We start from the raw sequence: 23,371 nt of genomic DNA on the forward strand, positions 1-23,371 counted from the left end.
GAATTGGAAAACCATCTAGAGCATTTGATAGCAGATATTCCAGAGACTAGCATAGATGACATTCCTCTTAGGCTACAATGCTATGTGATTGGGGTCCTAGGACCTTTTAGGAGGTTCCTTTGTAGGGTGGCCCATGCAATGGTTTCTTATCATGATCATCACCAATGATAGGATGATCACTTGTTGTAGACTCATATGACATTTTTGCTTTTTGTACTATCATTTTTGTCGATCATAAGGTGTTTTTCAACCTATGATCGAAGACGATGTATATTTGACACACTTCCATGCTATGCTATATCACTATTACTGGCTATCTTGTAAAACATGTTATGGAATGTTTTTAAATTTACTGTTTGATTATTGCAAATGTCTACTTAACATTCGAGAAGCAATTGCATCTTCTAATGTATTTAAATATCTTGGAATATGCTGATATTCAATATAATCAAATTCACGTTCCAAGAGATGAACTCTCAAAAATAATCTTAATAACACTAGATTTCTAATGGCATAAACTCTATTAAGCTGCAATAAAATGAGTTCAGAATCTAACCTCACAATCAAGCTCCGAATCCCAAATGAAATGGATTCAGATAATAACTCAATCACTGCACTATACTTTGCAATGTTTTTTGTTGTTTGACCGAGGCTTACCCCATGCATAGATACCAACTCATCAGAGGGTGAATAGATAACCCAAGATGTAGAAGAGATGTTCCGTGTATTACGACAAGCACCATCAACAAAACCAATGTATGTTTGAAGAAACGACGACATCTGCATTCAAGAGTAAAATCAAGATAAGCAGGAATAATGACAAAAACACTATTTAAACTAAGCACACTTTTCTAATCTAAAACACACCAGCTAGAAAGAAAACTAATCTAACTAAAATCTCCACACCCAGATTTAAGCATAATATCTCTTTAGATAAAGACCATTTCTAGGCTTACCTAAAGAGACACCGTCAAAATCTACCAATTCATAGGCCCCTTTTTCCAGCTTTCGCTTAACAACATAAGGACCATGCCACATAGGTACGAATTTTAGGGCCCCTAGCTCATCGTTTGTTTGATTGTATAGTAATACTAGGTCTCCTTCCAAAACATTATGAGGTGTAACATTTCGATTGTACTGAGCTTTAATACATTTGGCATGAGTTTCGATTGCTAGTGCAGCATCACGTCGATTCTTATCTAGCTGAGCCAAATACAACAAACGTTTCTCCTCTTCGGAAGTGGCTGGAAGTAACTCTATGGCTATTTTCAATGACGAGATTTCGCATTCAATGTGTAACACAGCTTCCAAACCGTAAACTAGTTGGAAAGGAGTGAAACCAGTTGATGTTTTCACTAAGTTTTGATACGCCTAAAGCGCTGAAAATAACATGTTATGCCAATTTGACCTATGAATCCCAAAGATTCGTCAGATCATAATGACTAGAACTTTGTTGATGGCTTCAACCAGACCATTAGCCTGTGGGTAATAAGGAGTTGAACTATCGTGACACAGGCCAAGTTGATCTGTTAGTTCAGTCATCATGATGTTTCGAAAATGACGCCCATGATCAGTGATAATCGCTTGTGGAACACCGAATCTAGTAATTATATGATTGAAAATGAAAATCACAGCAGTTTTTCCATCTGCCGAAAATGTAGGCATTGCCTCGGCCCACTTGGTAAAATAATCCACCACAAGGGTGATATATGCATGCTTGTTATCGGGATAAGTGTCTATTCAGAACGACTCTATCCCACTAAGGTGTGACAGTTACCTTAGAAACAAACAGAGAAAACTACTTTTGTATTCTTCTTTATGAACTATAAACAAAGAGGAATAGGATGAACCAACCTGTGTCTTGCGCTAGTCCTTTGATCCAATCTCTCTCTTCTTTGATAGCTTCTAGCTACCTGCTTCCTTACTTGCCCAGCTTCACCAAGTTCCTGTAAGATCACAGAAGAAGAAAACTACACAAAGACATGGATTTATATTCATAAATAGCTTAGGATCAGATTTAAGCTAAACATACAAATGTAACAAGCATCAATGATACACAAGCATGTAGGAGAAACTCAAATAGTTTTATTGATATAACAAGAAGATCCAGGAGGAGTTACAACCGATGATTCCTGATCCAGCATCAACCTCCTAGCAGAGAAGCCCCTCTTCACCTCCAACAAAGCATAAATCACCCAATACTCTGATATCTATCTCAAAACCAACAGCAATTCTTTGCAATGTACAATATTCCAGCCTCTGGATCTCTTGGATGAGGGATCCATATATAGATGTATGCAAGGAGGATGAGTCAGCTCATGAATTGATTAGTGGCTTCTCTCTGTCAATTCTTGCTTCCACTTGGAGACTGAGAGCCTCTTACTCATCCCTGGTCGAATTCAGTGAGGCAAGTGTAATTGGAGAAGATTCTGGAAGCTTCCATTGTCTCTCCACCTCGTGGAATGACTCTGCCACTTGTCATTTCCTGCTCAACGCACCCTGGTAGTGCATTTAGGTGCATTGCAACGCACCTAGCTAGTGGACTTAGGTGCTTTGCAACGCACTTGGCTAGTGGAGCAGCTGAAATGATCCTGATTTGACTAGTTCTGAGTAGTTTCTGGTGGAGAACTTCTGGGAGAAGCTGTAATTTGTTGACCTTGTTCCTTTAGGAGTTAGAACAACACTTTTAGGGACTTAGGAGCCCTTGGTTTATGGACATTTCATGCTTAGAGCTGTAAGGCACAAAAATGTCTATAACAGTTGCCCCCTAAGGTATGAGGAAGTTTATCGGGTGAAATGCATTATTAGGAGGATCCAAAGTTCTTTCATGCTGGGAGGAGACCTGTAATAAGATACAATACAATACATTATCTTCATACTGTTTTCATGATCTAGCTGAGGCGGGCATTCCCATGCTCAGCTTTATAAATTCATTTTCATGTACATAGGACAGACAATCGTCTGATGGTAGACTGATGATTCTGATAGAGCCATCATCCTTTTGGTAGGATGATTATTTGTGCTGCAATGCTGTACATTTCAATGTCTTTATTTTCCTAAATATATATCACAGCCCGGATGGATAAAACTAGATCCGGGGTGTTCAATCTCGTCCGATCTTCACTCGAAGTACAAGTCGATCCATGTGAGAAATGTTTTGAAGTCGAACATGGAAAGACATCGCTTGATTACCAGTCAATGATGTGAACTGTTAACAAGCGCGAGAGGAATCACCGATAATGATAATGACCCTCAAGGTACTGCAGTACAATTCACGTGGTGTGAATAAAGGACTTGGCGTCGAACACCACGCAAAATCTTTCGGTCGAAGGTCATTGATGTATACCTATCGCCGGAAGTGAGAAACTTGCCATTGAGGCATGCAAGCTTCAAAGTACTGAATGGGGTGTTCCTAGATCAAATTCTTGTATAATGAGCTGATGTCGACAAGAAGCAATCCATAAAAGGAGGGCCTTAATGAATCCCACATCAATGACACGGAACGGAGCAAATGATTTTGATGGAAGTGAAAACGATCTGATGATATATGGTTCAGGGTGGCGGTCATGAAAGAGTGAAGTATGATGTATGGTAGTGGAGGGGACACAGGAGACTTCTCTGGATGACTTCTCTTGAACATGTCGGCGACACTTATGTGATGGATTGGTAGCATTTACCCCAAATGTGGATGGTATGGCGAGACCATGGCGATGTGACCGGTGAATGAAACGACCCAACCCGACTCAGGCACGGAGTGGAAGTGTCATGTTCAAGAGCGACTTGCTACCAATAAAGTTTCTTTGAGTTTTCTTCCCAATTTTTCCCCAGTCATTGCTGACCAGTACCTCTTTATTTTTGTCATGCTTGAGGAGGATAACATATGCTTGTTCTATAATTTTCCCTTCGGGCAAACCCATCGCTATGTTTTAACGAGCCTAGCGATAGTGAAACTCGTTCTCGTCTAAAGACAAGTTTGTCGCTATTAATATTTTTAATGAGTCTAACGACAAAGATAACTCAATCCTTTTCATTTTTAGAGAGTATCAAAAGGTACATAAAGGTAACTCTGAAATTCCTTTTTTGTCATCTAATCCCTTAAGTCCAAAAAAGTAGAAAACAATACAGAAGGGATGAATTTTCGATCGTTTTAACGAGCCGAACAAAACAAGCGCTCGATCTTTTTGTGCAATAATCCCTCAGGTCCAAAAAGATTAAAATCTGGAGGAGGGATAGCACTTCCGGTCGCTTTAATGAGATGGAATGCAAAAACTCGGAAATCTTTTCATATTTTACGAGTCAGTTGAAAAGAGCTTAAAGAAGACTCGTCTTTTGAGGAACGAGTGATAAAATGGGTAGTAGATGATTCCAGGTAAGGTTTGGAATTTCCCAATCACGGCAGTGTCACAAGGATGGCTAGTGAAATCACTCTTCCCAGCTGTTCCTCAAAATGGGTAAACAATCAAATGGAGGTGAATGATCGGCCAATGGAAAAGTGGAGGTGACGGTGCAAACACGACCAAGGCTTTAATGGCTGAAATGTTTCATTCATGGTGGTTATTTACCGGGGGATAGTTCATTTTTTAACGAGCTTAAACGCGGGTGGAAACATTTGCTCGGTCTTATGTTTATTTTTTAACGAGCTTGAATTATGTGCTAAAACTGCTCGATTAATCCAATCATATGATAAGAATGTCTCATATAAAAATGGCAACTTTTAGATTTTTGCCCCACATCCTTTCTTTATGCAAGTTAGGTGGCGACTAATCCTATGAGTTTAAAGGGTTAGTCTACAGGTTTAAAGGGAGGACCTAAAAATTTAAAAAATAAATAGTCGCCCTTCGCTTGCACTCCAAAAGGTTTGCATGCCCCCAGGTATAAAATATGGTTTCAAGGTTACCCCTCAATTTGCAGACAAAACATTTGTTCTATCAGGAGAGGCCTACCTCTTACAAGTTACCTAAAGATTGTTCTATTTACAGCGTAAACAATACACTTCTTCGGCGATGTCTATCGAGATAAACAAGGGTGAGCGGCGACATCCGCCAACTCACATAACTTTGACAAGAGAATCTTATTCTAGAATAACCCCTCGTCCACCAACGGACGGGATACAAACTAGTCATATTCTCCCGCGGAAACCTACCCTATACCCGAAGTTTTCCTGCCGAAGAAAATCAGGACGCATGCCCCCTGGGTTTCAGTCATATCCCTCCGAATTACTCGCGCTCATCGGGACGACGGACTGGGGATTGAGACATTTCTTGCGTGAAGAGACCATTTAGGGACGGTGTATGACTATTTGCTATGTGTGATCCAGGAAAAGAAAGCTGGTCAATGAGCTTGACCACTCTTCCTTCGTGCGGAAAACACATTACTCTAAAGAGAGAGGAGATGATGGCTCCCATGCAATAAATATAGTCTCGTCCAAGCAGTAGGTTATAATCCAAGGGTCCTTGAACTACCATGACGTTCATGCGAACTGTCTTCCCTCTCAATGTTATGGGCACATCGGGAAGGATCCCTAAAGGTCGACTGGTTCCTTTATCAAAGCCTGTCAGATTTCTCATCTCAGGCAAAAGCGATGGTGAACCAAGCGCTTTCCAAGAAATAGAGGAAAGGATACTCACAGAAGCCCCCTCATCTATGATGGTACCAGCCATGACCATTCTATATATTTGAATGATAATTCAGAATGGTACACTTGCTGGTAGGCGGGGTCTGCCTAGTTGATTCCAGTCGAAGGAGACAACTAGGTTGCTTGGAGGTGGGACCGAGTAGACGGCCAGGTATGGCTCTGACGAACTTCCTTCATACGGTAAAGGAACGGGTGGATTGCCCCCATGTTTGTCGGAGTTTATGTTGATGAAGAGAATTTGGATGGTGTGATCCTTGTTCTCTTCAGTGAATGTATCATCCAAAGATAAAACCTCTGAAGGCAAGACCGGATCAACTGCCACCTCAACCTTTTGACTTTCGTCTGGTATGGATTCAGTTGGTTTATCTTCAATGGTAGACGCTTCAGCCGACCACCTGAGTGGGCCAGCTGGATTCTCAACTAGTGACGGACTCGGCAAGAGTTTTTTATATCCAGGAGGAAGTCGTAACGGTGAAACCGGACGATCATCCAAAACTCTTTTAGCTTCGTCTAAGAAGGGACAACGGTGGAGGGCATGGTCGCCTTTGCACAGTTTACAAGGAAATCTAGCTTTCCCTTTTTGTCCTGGGGCTTCACTTTCACTAGTTGACGGTGTGCTTTCAACATGATCTCCAGAGGTTGATGACACCGGATTGTGCAAACGAGGAGACCAGTCCCTTAGTATCTGGGGGATGCAAGGAAAATCTCTGTGAAAGTGGTCTCCTTTGCAAATGACACATGGCGATTTAGACCTGGTCGGTGTTGTGTGTCGATTTTCGTTAGACGACACTCGTTTTCCCCCATTCGCCTTTGGCTCCTTCTTCTTTTTCTCTTTCTTCTTCTTTCCCTTCTTCTCCTTAGGAACTTGGCTTTTAGTTTTACCAGTTCCATCAAGCGAAGAGGAAGGAGGAGAGGAAGAATTAGAGGAAGTAGAAGGCTGGTGGGTAACTCTGGACTCGTCTAATTGCTGATTCGATTGTTCAGGGATAGTGGTGTTCTGAACGACATTGGTTGAGAAGAGCAATACTGGCAAGCCAATTTTCAGTCCTAGAAGCGACAATGTGGCCATATGGGGCGCACCAACGTCCCCCCAAGAGGAGAAGGGACTAGGATTTCCACCAAGGGGAATTCCTTGGTTGGTAGGCTCCATTTTCGCAAGCCAAAGATCAACATAGGAAAAGGTATGAATATTCCGTTTAAAATAAATTTTAACACATTTTGACACAACTTGTTTTTTCAGTTTTTAAGAGTCGAGAAAAAACAAAAGATGACTCTAGTCTCCTTCGATTTTTAATGAGCCTGAAGTGACAAGTGCTCAGATGGACCTTTTCTGTTAAGGAGTCTGAAAAGGAACGAAAGGGACTGCTCTGGAGGTCTAGGTAGAGGGAGTACCAAACCAATCGCAAAACTGCAGAATACGTTTTACGGTACGACAGTCGATCTTCCCGAATGCTGTGTTCGGTGCATTGCGATCAGTAGGGCGGCCGACACGACTTCCTATGGATAAAGGTTTTATGCCTATAGGGTTCTCCCAATATATACTCGATGGTACGTGGGAGAACAAGTTCGTACTGGCACTTATCGTCTCAATGTGGAGGAATGACCCAACCATCAGTGATGACAACAGTTACCAGGCTTTACGACGCCGGAATACGTCTCTAGCCAAGACCTCTAAATGTTGTGCGTTAAGTTACAAAGCGTTGTTAAGTTCATTGAATTTATTTTAGGTTGATCTTTCTTATGAAGTTTGCCTTTTGGGATCACCACGAGATGTATATGTAATTCCTAAAATGCAATCTAAAGATGATAAACAAGCTTTTATCTCTTTTCAGCAATGAAAATCCTAGCTACTAAGGGAAAAGAAAGACACAATCTTTTCGCAGAGAGCAAAGAGCACACTCTAAATGCACTTTTCCTAAATCAAGCCAAACAGACTGGAAATATGCAAATGCACATGCATGTGTTTTGTTTTTTCACTTTCTTAATATTGATGCCTAAAAAGAAAGTTGTTGTACAAATCTGAATTCACTTTTAAGTGGAAAACACAAACAAGCTTCTTTTCGAAATCAAAAGGTAGAGATGATTACGACACTTTAAGATTTTGAAATAAATACTCGTTTCGACACTAGAAAGTGACAAATTCAAGCCAAAGGAAAAAGCAAAAGTATAATCGACTATCAAAAGCAAATAAACTTTCTCCTATGATCAAAATCGACACTCACGACAGATCTAAATCAAAGGACGACAGTATGACTATTCTACTTTTGCAATGGAAAACTGTAAATGACGTAACAAACACACAAAAAACATATACAGTTTCTTTTATACAACTGAGGCGGAATATCAGTAAATAAAAGGGGCTTGAAACAGTGAAATACTGATCACAGGCAGCAAAAAACAGAGACAAAACTGAAAAATGAAGCAAAGAACCTCAACGGCACAGGGCTAGGCTGATCAGCGCACCTGTTGCACAGAGAAACTGCATTTCAGCGCAGGTAGCCCTCTCGGGAGGTGCGTTGAAATGCAGAACCTCTTCACAGGGCCTGCGCTGGGGTAGAAATGAGAGTTCTATCCGGGTTCTGGGTCACGGTTTGCAGTTTAATCTATGGTTTTTGGCCGAGTAAAAGCAATCAGTAATGCACAATCAGAGGGTAGATTTAAAGAAGGTCTAAGAGCTATCACAAAGGGCAATCAGATCATTTGTGAATCATCTATTCAAATCATAAACAGATCCAGTGAATGGATTGAAGTAGCAGATGTCTACTTTGTATTTGTTAATGGCAAATGCAGTTCGATTTGCTACTTCCAAGTTTATGAAAAAAACAACAAGAGAAACACAAACAAACTAACTAGACAATCGTCCCCAGTGGAGTCGCCATTTTTTTATCGGGATAAGTGTCTATTCAGAACGACTCTATCCCACTAAGGTGTGACAGTTACCTTAGAAACAAACAGAGAAAACTACTTTTGTATTCTTCTTTATGAACAATAAACAAAGAGGAATAGGATGAACCAACCTGTGTCTTGCGCTAGTCCTTTGATCCAATCTCTCTCTTCTTTGACAGCTTCCAGCTACCTGCTTCCTTACTTGCCCAGCTTCACCAAGTTCCTGTAAGATCACAGAAGAAGAAAACTACACAAAGACATGGATTTATATTCATAAATAGCTTAGGATCAGATTTAAGCTAAACATACAAATGTAACAAGCATCAATGATACACAAGCATGTAGGAGAAACTCAAATAGTTTTATTGATATAACAAGAAGATTCAGGAGGAGTTACAACCGATGATTCCTGATCCAACATCCACCTCCTAGCAGAGAAGCCCCTCTTCACCTCCAACAAAGCATAAATCACCCAATACTCTGATATCTATCTCAAAACCAACAACAATTCTTTGCAATGTACAATATTCTAGCCTCTGGATCTCTTGGATGAGGGATCCATATATAAATGTATGCAAGGAGGATGAGTCAGCTCATGAATTGATTAGTGGCTTCTCTCTGTCAGTTCTTGCTTCCACTTGGAGACTGAGAGCCTCTTACTCATCCCTGGTCGAATTCAGTGAGGCAAGTGTCATTGGAGAAGATCTTGGAAGCTTCCATTGTCTCTCCACCTCATGGAATGACTCTCCCACTTGTCATTTCCCGCTCAACGCACCCTGGTAGTGCATTTAGGTGCGTTTCATTTCCTGCTCAACGCACCCTGGTAGTGCATTTAGGTGCGTTTCAATGCACCTAGCTAGTGGACTTAGGTGCTTTGCAACGCACTTGGCTAGTGGAGCAGCTGAAATGATCCTGATTTGACTAGTTCTGAGCAGTTTCTGGTGGAGAACTTTTGGGAGAAGCTGTAATTTGTTGACCTTGTTCCTTTAGGAGTTAGAACAACAATTTTAGGGACTTAGGAGCCCTTGGTTTATGGACATTTCATGCTTAGAGCTGTAAGGCACAAAAGTGTCTATAACAGTTGCCCCCTAAAGTATGAGGCCATTTATCGAGTGAAATGCTTTATTAGGAGGATCTGAAGTTCTTTCAATGCTGGGAGGAGACCTGTAATAAGATACAATACAATACATTATCTTCATACTATTTTCATGATCTAGCTGAGGCGGGCATTCCCATGCTCAGCTTTATAAATTCATTTTCATGTACATAGGACAGACAATCATCTGATGGTAGATTGATGATTCTGATAGAGCCATCATCCTTTTGGTAGGATGATTATTCGTGTTGCAATGTTGTACATTTCAATGTCTTTATTTTCCTGAATATATATCGCAGCTCGGATGGATGAAACTAGATCCGGGGTCTTCAATCTCATCCGATCTTCACTCGAAGTACAAGTCGATCCATGTGAGAAATGTTTTGAAGTCGAACATGGAAAGACATCGCTTGATTACCAGTCAATGATGTGAACTGTTAACAAGCGCGAGAGGAATCACAGATAATGATAATGACCCTCAAGGTACTGCAGTACAATTCACGTGGTGTGAATAAAGGACTTGGCGTCGAACACGACACAAACTCTTTCGGTCGAAGGTCATTGATGTATACCTATCGCCGGAAGTGAGAAACTTGCCATTGAGGCATGCAAGCTTCAAAGTACTGAATGGGGTGTTCCTAGATCAACTTCTTGGATAATGAGCTAATGTTGACAAGAAGCGATCCGTCAAAGGAGGGCCTTAATGAATCCCACATCAATGACACGGAACGGAGCAAATGATTTTGATGGAAGTGAAAACGATCTGATGATATATGGTTCAGGGTGGCGGTCATGAAAGAATGAAGTATGATGTATGGTAGTGGATGGCACACAAGTGACTTCTCTAGATGACTTCTCTTGAACATGTCGGGGACACTTATGTGATGGATTGGTAGCATTTACCCCAAATGTGGATGGTATGGCGAGACCATGGCGATGTGACCGGTGAATGAAACGACCCAACCTGACTCAGGCACGGAGTGGAAGTGTCATGTTCAAGAGCGACTTGCTACCAATAAAGTTTCTTTAAGTTTTCTTCCCAATTTTTCCCCAGTCATTGCTGACCAGTACCTCTTTATTTTTGTCATGCTTGAGGAGGATAACATATGCTTGTTCTATAATTTTTCCTTCGGGCAAACCGATCGCTATGTTTTAACGAGCCTAGCGATAGTGAAACTCATTCTCGTCTAAAGACAAGTTTGTCGCTATTAATCTTTTTAATGAGTCTAACGACAAAGATAACTCGATCCTTTTCATTTTTAGAGAGTATGAAAAGGTACGTAAAGGTAACTCCGAAATTCCTTTTTCATCATATAATCCCTTAAGTCTGAAAAAGTATAAAACAATATAGAAGGGATGAATTTTCGATCATTTTAACGAGCCGAACAAAACAAGCGCTCGATCTTTTTGTGCAATAACCCTCAGGTCCAAAAAGATTAAAATCTAGAGGAGGGATAGCACTTCCGGTCGCTTTAACGAGCTGGAAGGCCAAAAATCGGCAATCTTTTCATATTTTACGAGTCAGTTGAAAAGAGCTTAAAGAAGACTTGTCTTTTGAGGAATGAGTGATAAAATGGGTAGCAGCTGATTCCAGGTAAGGTTTGGAATTTTCCAATCACGACAGTGTCACAAGGATGGCTAGTGAAATCACTCTTCGCAGCTGTTCCTCAAAATGGGTAAACAATCAAATGGAGGTGAATGATCGGCCAATGGAAAAGTGGAGGTGACAGTGCAAACACGACCAAGGCTTTAATGGCTGAAATGTTTCATTCACGGTGGTTATTTACCGGGGGGATAGTTCATTTTTTAACGAGCTTAAACGCGGGTGGAAACATTTTCTCGGTCTTATGTTTATTTTTTAACGAGCTTGAACTATGTGCTAAAAATGCTCGATTAATCCAATCATATGATAAGAATGTCTCATTTAAAAATGGAAACTTTTAGATTTTTGCCCCACATTTTTTCTTTATGCAAGTTAGGTGGCGACTAATCCTACGAGTTTAAAGGGTTAGCCTACAGGTTTAAAGGGAGGACCTAAAAATTTAAAAAATAAATAGTCGCCCTTCGCTTGCACTCCAAAAGATTTGCATGCCCCTAGGTATAAAATATGGTTTCAAGGTTACCCCTCAATTTGCAGACAAAACGTTTGTTTTATCAGGAGAGGCCTACCTCTTACAGGTTACCTAAAGATTTTTCTATTTACGGCGTAAACAATACACTTCTTCGGCGATGTCTATCGAGATAAACAAGGGTGAGCGGCAACGTCCGCCAACTCACATAACTTTGACAAGAGAATATTATTCTAGAATAACCCATCTTCCACCGACGGACGGGGTACAGACTAGTCATATTCTCCCGCGGAAACCTACCCTATACCCGAAGTTTTCCTGCCGAAGCAGACCAGGACGCATGCCCCCTGGGTTTCAGTCATATCCCTCCAAATTACTCACGCTCATCGGGAGGACGGACTGGGGATTGAGACATTTCTTGCATGAAGAGACCATTTAGGGACGGTGTATGACTATTTGCTATGTGTGATCTGGGAAATGAAAGTTGGTCCACGAGCTTGACCACTCTTCCTTCGTGCGGAAAACACATTACTCTAAAGAGTGAGGAGACGATGGCTCCCATGCAATAAATATAGTCTCATCCAAGGAGTAGGTTATAATGCAAGGGTCCTTGAACTACCATGACGTTCATGCGAACTGTCTTCCCTCTCAATGTTATGGGCACATCGGGAAGGATCCCTAAAGTTCGACTAGTTCCTTTATCAAAGCCTCTCAGATTTCTCATCTCAGGCAAAAGCGATGGCGAACCAAGCGCTTTCCAAGCAATAGAGGAAAGGATACTCACAGAATCCCCCTCATCTATGATGGTACTAGCCATGACCACTCTATATATTTGAACGATAATTCGGAATGGTACACTTGTTGGTAGGCAGGGTCTGCCTAGTTGATTCCAGTCGAAGGAGACAACTAGGTTGCTTGGAGGTGGGACTGAGTAGACGGCCGGGTATGGCTCTGACGAACTTCCTTCCTACGGTAAAGGAACGGGTGGATTGCCCCCATGTTCATTGGAGTCTGTGTTGATGAAGAGAATTTGGATGGTGTCATCCTTGTTCTCTTCAGTGACTGTATCATCCAAAGATAAAACATCTGAAGGCAACACCGGATCAACTGCCGCCTCGACCTTTTGACTTTCGTTTGGTATGGATTCAGTTGGTTTATCTTCAATGATAGACGCTTCAGCCGACCACCTAAGCGGGCCAACTGGATTCTCAACTAGTGACGGACTCGGCAAGAGTTTTTTATATCCAGGAGGAAGTCGTAACGGTGAAACCGGACGATCATCCAAAAATCTTTTAGCTTCGTCTAAGAAGGGACAACGGTGGAGGGCATGGTCGCCTTCGCACAGTTTACAAGGAAATCTAGCTTTCCCTTTTTGTCCTGGGGCTTCACTTTCACTAGTTGACGGTGTGCTTTCAACATGATCTCCAGAGGTTGATGACACCGGATTGTGCAAACGAGGAGACCAGTCCCTTAGTATCTGGGGGATGCAAGGACAATCTCTGTGAAAGTGGTCTCCTTTGCAAATGACACATGGCGATTTAGGCCTGGTCGGTGCTGTGTGTGGATTTTCGTTAGATGACACCCGTTTTCCCCCATTCGCCTTTGGCTCCTTCTTCTTTTTCTCTTTCTTCTTCTTTCCCTTCTTCTCCTTAGGAACTTGGCTTTTAGTTTTACCAGTTCCATCAAGCGAAGAGGAAGGAGGAGAGGAAGAATTAGAGGAAGTAGAAGGCTGGTGGATAACTCTGGACTCGTCTAATTGCTGATTCGATTGTTCAGGAATAGTGGTGTTCTGAACGACATTGGTTGAGAAGAGCCATACTGGTAAGCCAATTTTCAATCCTGGAAGCGACAATGTGGCCATATGGGGCCGCACCAACATCCCCCCAAGAGGAGAAGGGACTAGGATTTCCACCAAGGGGAATTCCTTGGTTGGTAGGCTCCATTTTCTCAACCCAAAGATCAACGTAGGAAAAGGTATGAATATTCTGTTTAAAATAAATTTTAACACGCTTTGACACAACCTGTTTTTTTAGTTTTTAAGAGTCGAGAAAAAACAAAAGATGACTCTAGTCTCCTTCGATTTTTAATGAGCCTGAAGTGACAAGTGCTCAGATGGACCTTTTCTGTTAAGGAGTCTGAAAAGGAATGAAGGGGACTACTCTGGAGGTCTAGCTAGAGGGAGTACCAAACCAATCGCAAAACTACAGAATACTTTTTACGGTACGACAGTCGATCTTCCCGAATGCTGTGTTCGGTGCATTGCGATCAGTAGGGCGGCCGACACGACTTCCTATGGATAAAGGTTTTATGCCTATAGGGGTCTCCCAAAATATACTCGACGGTATGTGGGAGCACAAGTTCGTACTGGCACTTATCGTCTCAAAGTGGAGGAATCACCCAACCATCAGTGAGGACAACAGTTACCAGGCTTTACGATGCCGGAATACGTCTCTAGCCTAGACCTCTAAATGTTGTGCGTTAAGTTACAAAGCGTTGTTAAGTTCATTGAATTTATTTTAGGTTGATCTTTCTTATGAAGTTTGCCTTTTGGGATCACCACGAGATGTATATGTAATTCCTAAAATGCAATCTAAAGATGATAAACAAGCTTTTATCTCTTTTCAGCAATGAAAATCCTAGCTACTAAGGGAAAATAAAGACACAATCTTTTCGCAAAGAGCAAAGAGCACACTGTAAATGCACTTTTCCTAAATCAAGCCAAACAGACTGCCAATATGCAAATGCACATGCATGTGTTTTGTTTTTTCACTTTCTTAATATTGATGCCTAAAAAGAAAGTTGTTGTACAAATCTGAATTCGCTTTCAAGTGGAAAACACAAACAAGCTTCTTTTCGAAATCAAAAGGTAGAGATGATTACGACACTTTAAGATTTTGAAATAAATACTTGTTTTGACACTAGAAAGTGAAAAATTCAAGCCAAAGGAAAAAGCAAAAGCATAATCGACTATCAACAACAAATAAACTTTCTCCTATGATCAAAATCGACACTCGCGACAGATCTAAATCAAAGGACGACAGTATGACTATTCCACTTTTGCAATGGAAAACTGTAAATGACGTAACAAATACACAAAAAACATCTACAGTTTCTTTTATACAACTGAGGCGGAATATCAGTAAAGAAAAGGGGTTTGAAACAGTGAAATACTGATCACGGGCAGCAAAAAACAGAGACAAAACTGAAAAATGAAGCAAAGAACCTCAGCTGCACAAGGCTAGGCTGATCAGCGCTCCTGTTGCAAAAAGAAACTGCATTTCAGCACAGGTAGCCCTCTCGGGAGGTGCGTTGAAATGCAGAACCTCTTCACAGGGCCTGCGCTGGGGCAGAAACGAGAGTTCTATCCGGGTTCTGGGTCACGGTTTGCAGTTTAATCTATGGTTTTTGGCCGAGTAAAAGCAATCAGTAATGCACAATCAGAGGGTAGATTTAAAGAAGGTCTAAGAGCTATCACAAAGGGAAATCAGATCATTTGTGAATCAGCTGTTCAAATCATAAACAGATCCAGTGAATGGATTGAAGCAGCAGATGTCTACTTTGCATTTGTTAATGGCAAATGTAGTTCGACTTGCTACTTCCAAATTTATGAAACAAACAACAAGAGAAACACAAACAAACTAACTAGACAATCATCCCTAGTGGAGTCGCCATTTTTTTATCAGGATAAGTGTCTATTCAGAACGACTCTATCCCACTAAGGTGTGACAGTTACCTTAGAAACAAACAGAGAAAACTACTTTTGTATTCTTCTTTATGAACTATAAACAAAGAGGAATAGGATGAACCAACCTGTGTCTTGTGCTAGTCCTTTGATCCAATCTCTCTCTTCTTTGACAGCTTCCAGCTACCTGCTTCCTTACTTGCCCAGCTTCACCAAGTTCCTGTAAGATCACAGAAGAAGAAAACTACACAAAGACATGGATTTATATTCATAAATAGCTTAGGATCAGATTTAAGCTAAACATACAAATGTAACAAGCATCAATGATACACAAGCATGTAGGAGAAACTCAAATAGTTTTATTGATATAACAAGAAGATCCAGGAGGAGTTACAACCGATGATTCCTAATCCAGAATCAACCTCCTAGCAGAGAAGCCCCTCTTCACCTCCAACAAAGCATAAATCACCCAATACTCTGATATCTATCTCAAAACCAACATCAATTCTTTGCAATGTACAATATTCCAGCCTCTGGATCTCTTGGATGAGGGATCCATATATAGATGTATGCAGGGAGGATGAGTCAGCTCATGAATTGAGTAGTGGCTTCTCTCTGTCAGTTCTTGCTTCCACTTGGAGACTAAGAGCCTCTTACTCATCCCTGGTCGAATTCAGTGAGGCAAGTGTCATTGGAGAAGATTCTAGAAGCTTCCATTGTCTCTCCACCTCGTGGAATGACTCTGCCACTTGTCATTTCCCGCTCAACGCACCCTGGTAGTGCATTTAGGTGTGTTGCAACACACCTAGCTAGTGGACTTAGGTGCTTTGCAACGCACTTGGCTAGTGGAGCAACTGAAATGATCCCGATTTGACTAGTTCTGAGCAGTTTCTGGTGGAGAACTTCTGGGAGAAGCTGTAATTTGTTGACCTTGTTCCTTTAGGAGTTAGAACAACACTTTTAGGGACTTAGGAGCCCTTGGTTTATGGACATTTCATGCTTAGAGCTGTAAGGCACAAAAATGTCTATAACAATGCCCCCCGGTTGAGTGAGGGCTACATGTAATAAAGTCGATACCCCACTTTTCAAAAGGACCAACAACAATTATAGGGTGGAGAGAAGCAAGTGGAGCACGCATCTTTCGATCAAAAATTTGACAATTGTGGCATTTTCGGACTGCGTCAATACAATCTTTAAACAAAGACGGCCAGAAATAACCAGCACGTAATATCTTTTGCAATGTGGCATACCCAGACATATGACTGCCACATCCTCCAGAGTGACAGTCATTTAGAACCTTTTCAGCTTCCTCATGAGTTAAAGAATGTCGGAAAACAGAGTCCAGCCCACGACGATAAAGTGTATCTCCAATAATCTTGTATTGGTGGGATTGGAAATGTATTTTCCGACACTGAAATCATGAAATTTTAGGCCGAAAAGATTAGGTTTGGAACTATGATATCTCCATACCATGGATCAAGAGTGCTGATAAGAGACAAGGATTCATCCACAATGGGCTCTTCTGCCACAGTTTCAGTATCAGCACGCAGGAATTCACACATCAACTCTGCAAAAACTAAATATTTCTTTGACATAGATTTTTCAAACTCCAAATCAAATTCCTACAGGATAACAATCCATTTGGAATACTTGCCCCCTAGCAATTGTTTGGTCAAAATATAGATCATAGGGTTGCAGTCAGAAATTACGGTAGTTTTGCGAAGTAAAATGTAATGACGAAATCGTTGGACAACTTGAACAGCTGCCAAGGCAAATTTCTCCACATGGAATATTTTAGCTTAGTGAGATTCAAAGTTCGACTAAGGTAATAAATCACATGTTCACTACCAAATTCATCTTCCTGAACTAACACCATTCCGATGGTGGAATGAGAGGCAGCAAGATATAAGAAGTAGTCCTGGTTGTAATTGGGAGGATGCAATAATGATGCATGGGTCAACGCGTGTTTAAGTGCATCAAAAGATTTGTTAGCTATCTCATCCCAAAAGAATGGAGTATTCTATTTCAACAACCTGGTAAAACCCTTTGTTATCTCGACATAGTTAGGAATGAATCAATGTAAAAAGTTTTCTTTCCCTTGCAAACTTTGGAGTTGGTGAAGAGTTGAAGGAGGAGGGAATTTGACAATAGCTTCAAGCTTCGAGGGATCGACACAAATGCTGACTTTCAAAACAACAAATCCCAGTAAACGACCTGTTTCTATACAGAAAACAGATTTGTGTGGATTCAACCTAATTCGATAATGCCCACATCTCATAAATATTGCTCGTAAATGGATGAGATGATCGGCTCTACGTAATGAATGAGCAGGTAAATCATCGAGATAAGGTTGCACAATGTGCTTGATGTCATGAAATGCGTAAGACATAGCTCTTTGAAAAGTTTCTCGAGCGTTCTTCAGCCCAAAAGGTAATTTGCAATAAGTAAATGTCCCCCATGGACAAATAAAATTCGTTTTTGGTTGATCAACAGGTAGAATGTTGATTTGATTGTAACCCGAAAAACCATCCATAAAGCAGAATATTTCACTGTCGGCACAATAATCAATGATTTGATCGATATAGGGAGTTGGATAGTTGTCTTTTGGACAAGCTTGATTAATATCCCTATAATTGATACATATTCTTATCATTCCTTTCTTTTTGTCAACAGGAACAATATTCAATACCCAATCTGTTAAGGGAATTGGATAAATGAAACCTGCTTTAAGTAATTTTTCAACTTCTACTTTAATAGCAGCAGCTTCTCACGGGTGAATCTGACGTAAACATTGCCGGACGGGTTTAGCATCTGGGTAAGTTTTGATTTCATGAACAATAATTGTTGGATCAATTCCTGGCATTTCTTCATATGACCATTCAAACACGTCGTGGAATTCTTGAAAATGTCCTTATATGTTTCAAATTCATCTTCCGTATAGGAGGCACCTATATGAATGTTTTGAACAATTCTAGGTTTAACTGAAATGTCAATAGGAATTGTTCGAGAAATATTTCCCAAATTTAACTCAGAATTGGGATTTTGCAATGGATTCTAAGGTTCTTTGAAAAAATCAATAGTAAAAATAGACGAAAAATCATTTTCAAAATGATCAATCTCAGGTAAGAACGAAGATCTATGATGAAGATCTTCCCATGGTAAATCATCAACAGACAAAATTTCACGAATCTACTCATCAGTGTGAACAATTTCGGAAAAAGTTGTTAAATCTGAGTTTGATGTTGAAAGTGACTCTTCATGGACCACATTCATTAGGTCAATTTCAGTTGAAGAAGGGTCGGAAACTGACTGTACAGCCTGATACACAATTTCATAAGGACTCAAAGGCATAGCATCGCCAAATGAATCTATCTCAGATTCGGAAGGTATGATCCAAGGATCATCATAAACAATAGTGTCTGATGAAATCATATGAATGGTTGCAGTAGAAGGAAATATGTTAGGAGGAGGAAAGGAAAAAGTTCCTCGTAAACTGGAATCTTTAACCAATCCTACCCCAACATCGTTATAAGGGATAGTTGTTTTGCCGACATGCTGGATACTTTCAGAAGAGGTTGGGTCGGACAAAAAGTAGGTTAGCTGGTCTATAGTTACGATCTTTCCATTATGAGGAAAATTTATAAGCCGAAAGACCGATGAAACAATAGCATTCATAGCGTAAGACCAACTACGACCCAAGAAAAGGTTGTAATCTAGAGGGGCATCAACCACTTCCACATCTAGATTAACAATTTTGCCTTCAACCCCTATAGGTAAATCCTATAAAATGCCAAAAGGATGGAACCCATGGCCATCGAAAGCCTTTAGAATCGTCAGGGATTGATTGAGTGTAGGAGAACCAAGTGATCTCCAACACTGGATCGACATAATACACGTTGAAGCTCCCTCATCAATTACAGGCCTATAGCAAGGTCTGTTTTTGACTAACACTGGAATATGGAAAGCCATTTGATGAGGTAAGCGAGGTGTACTATTTTCTAAATCGAAGATTATAAGGTTTGAGTCCTGAATATCAACAGCTTCTATAGCCGACAATAGCAATTTACGCGATGCTGGACATGATTGCAGCACCTCCAAAGCCGACATTGCTGAAGGTGAAATAGCTAAATCTTCAACAATGTTATAGTTCTGAGCAGCTCTCGCATGCGGATTGAAAGCTGACTTTTGAAGTATACCTTTTGCAGGTGGTTTGATCACTAAGTCTAGGTTAGGTTTCTCGATCTGTAGCGGATCAAAACCAGGAGTTGAAGTTGATGGGTTTGAATTAGAAGATTCTGCTTCCTTACCATCAACAGGACTTTTACTTCCATAATCTTGCGATCGTGTCACAATCCTAACATGGGACATCATCATTATGGGTTCTTCTGAGGCATTTGAGGAAGAACCTATCATCTTACTGTCTTGACTAGGAAAAGGATCCTTCAAGATAGCACGCGTTTGAGAACCTTTGACGATTTTCGCAACCTCAGCGTGATGAGGGCAATCTCTTGTAAAATGCTCTTTGTCACAAATGAGACAAGGATAACGAGGTTTACATTTCTCATTAGTAAATTCTATTTTATCTGATTCCTCTTTCGAATTTCGCTTATTTTTCTTCTTCCCCTTCTTTTTACCGCCGATTTTGATTTGGCCGTAGATGATTCTACGACATGAATATCAGCAGGAATTTCTGCGAAAGAGTCTCCTGTCAGGGAATCTGGTAAAGTTATGATAGGAGAAGAATTCTTTGAAGATTTCTTCTTAATTTTGGTGTTAACTAAACCAATCATACCGTCAGAGGCATGAGACCCTGAAGGAGATGCAGTTATTTTAGGAAGGTCGAGGATTCTCTTGTGTAAAGTACCCGAATGCGTATAAACGAGGTCAAGGTACTGAGCTTGAGAAATTACTTGCTCTTCAGTAACAACTCCTGTCTTAGCTACATCCTCAGTGATTTTAGGTAATAATGATTTAACAAACCATTCTGCTAAGATTTGATCCAGAATAAAAACTTTCACTAAACGCCATCGACGTCTCCATTCATGAATGTTATTTGAAATGTAAGTGGACGTTGACTGTTTTAATGAGGTTAATAATTCTGTGCCATCGTCATATCTAACCGACAACTGAAAATGAGTTAAGAATGAAGTAGCTAACTGACTAAAGTTATAAAAAGAGGCTCGCGGTAACTCGATGTACCACTTGGCCACAAGACCAATCAGAGTGTGTTGAAAAAGACGTACATGAATTCATCTGTAATGGAGTTAGATGCACACCAGAGGTGATAAGTCATCACATGGTTTGACGGATCCTCTCCTGATTTACCTTCAAACTTTGGGATATCACTAGGCAACTTATTCGGCATTGGCAGCCAAAAGAGAAGATAATTAATCGAATCGTTCATAAGGCACGATAAATCAGGCAAGTCCAAAGTTGCAATGAACAGTAATTGATGATTAGGGTCTCGAAAACCCTGGGTCATAAGACCAGCCTGAGGAGGAGGATATCCAGGATAACTTGGAATTGGAATTGCATTTGGGATATTATATCCTCCTGGAAAACTAGGATTAACCGGACTGTACTGGGGTTGTTGAGGTTGTTGATAAATATATCTATGGTATGGTTGATACTAATAGACTGGGTTCTGTACATCAGGACTGAATTGGTATTGTCCCTGGTACGGTTGATAAGTAAATTGAGGTTGACTTGTGACAACCGTACTTGGACCAGGATGTCCTACAGGCATTTGAACCAAAGTCTGAATTGTAGGTCTAGACTGAGGTAAAGATGCTTGAGGAATTGATGTAGGAATAGTAGAAACTGGAGTTGCCGATAATCCAGAAGTAGGTGGGGTAGATTGAACAGATGTTGCAGCAGTTGTAGCAGTCATTTCAGGCGGAGTTCGTGGTGAACTAGGCCCAGGCTGGGAAACTACAACAGGTGGAGAAGTTTGAATAGTAGGCTGGACAGGTTGCTGAGTTGGACCAGAAACCAAGGGTTGTCCAGATTGAGATGACAACTACACATTCGGCTGCAAGATCTGTTGAGATTGAGATGGATCCCACACTATGTTCATTCCGGGGTATGGACCCATAGAAGGTTGAGCATATTGAGGACCATAAATGAGTTGAGGGTAGGGTTGATAATTCAAAGGTACATTTCCAGCTCCTTGGACAAATGATTGACCTGAAGGTGGTTGGAAACCTTGGGTTGGGTACTGACCTTGAGGTTGATAACCTTGAGGCATGTACTGAAACTGGGGTTAACCTTAAGGCATATATTGATATTTGGGTTGACCTTGAGGTACGTACTAAGTCTGGGGTTGAACTTGAGGAATGTACTATCCCAAAGGTATGTACTGTTCTTGAGGCTGCCCCCCAGGCGGTAACTAGGTACCTTGAGGTTTAGGGAAAATTTTAAGAATCCCCCTTAAATTTACATATATAAGAAATGGGCGAATCTCCATGGTATATAGGAAAAATGGAAGGCAATTTTATCAATAATATGATATGTATATATAATTTTTTGGCGAATCTCTCACCAGGCATGGCGAATATTTTATTCAATTATAAAATCTTGTGTTTATTGAATACACAAATGAAATCATTGCATTTCTTTAAAATATCTTTTGAAATCAAAATTATCGAAATTACATATTGATAACCTAGTGGGTGTAGGATAAAATTCACCCGTGCCATTTAAAAAAAGCATGAGAAAAAACCTAATACTATATATAAAACCAAGAAAAATTCAAATTCATCACTTCTGGGGACCTCGTAACCACCCTGCTAATACACAAGTATGTTCCTATTTGAAATTAGAAAAATTACCCAAATTACAATCTGTTTACTCCAGCATATGTTGGAAAGTTATAGAAGGATGACTAGTGTAATCAATCCATTCCTTTTAGCCCTGTATTTGTTTTAGTTTAAAATAGAAGTATACAAATATACTTGTCCATTGTCTATGCTTTAACCATTCACCTTAAGATGTTTTTACAATATAATTTCCTAAGTCTATTTAATATCTTCATTATCATAAAAACCAACCTATATCCATCTTAACTCCACATCTACCACTCTTAGGGGGATGAAATCTATTTATCCCTCTGAGCACTTGGTAGACCCATAATTAAGATGGATCTAAGATGATAGAATTTCCCCTTTAAATAGTCTATGCTCACATAATACCATGGTATTACCATGGGTCAATACCATGGGTTATCATAAACCGGGAGCTTAAAAATTACTATTAGTAATTTATAAAAATTAATAAAATTAATAGTTGATTTTTATTTTATTTTTTATTTTAACCAAGCTAAAATGTTTAACATAAATTAAATTACAACATCCATTTTTACTCTTGATCGGATCAAATATTTTTTCACTCTATGCTAGTTTTCATATCACGATATTTGATACCTCTCGGGGTTTAGTAGATCCAAAGTAAAGATGGATCTATGCTGGTTTAATTCTCCCATTTAAATAGGCTACATTCCAGGTGAATACCATGGGTCAATACCATGTGCCATTTTGGTGATTACCATGGTTCAATACCATGTGCCATTTTTATTTTTATTAATACTAATATTAGGGTTAATAATGTTTTTTTGCATGGTATTTGTAGAGCCTTGAACCTGTACCTTCCCATACACCTCTCAGCCTCCTTTTCCCACTCATTTCATCCACCAAGTTGATTAAATCATTGTATTTTAGGGCTTTTTACATGGTTTTCTAACTATGCTAATGACTGTTGTTTGGTTTAGAATTTTGGTTCAGAATGCTGTGTTTCCGCAGCCAACACAGGTTTCCGCAGCTGATCCAGGTTTCTACAGCCAGCACAGGATTTCGCAGCTGTTTTATTAAACGATATGTTACAGGTGTCCTTTGAGAATATGAGCCACATGGGCAAGTTTCAGGGGTCAAGGACATGGCACGTGTCCCTCCAGATCACCCAGAACAACCATAAAAGCCCGCGGTCAACGAGGAGGCAAATACCGATCA

Source organism: Pinus tabuliformis, chromosome 5_1, assembly GCF_031772625.1.
Source record: "Pinus tabuliformis cultivar Carrire ecotype Pingquan chromosome 5_1, CPIR1, whole genome shotgun sequence".
Lineage (NCBI taxonomy): Eukaryota > Viridiplantae > Streptophyta > Pinopsida > Pinales > Pinaceae > Pinus > Pinus tabuliformis.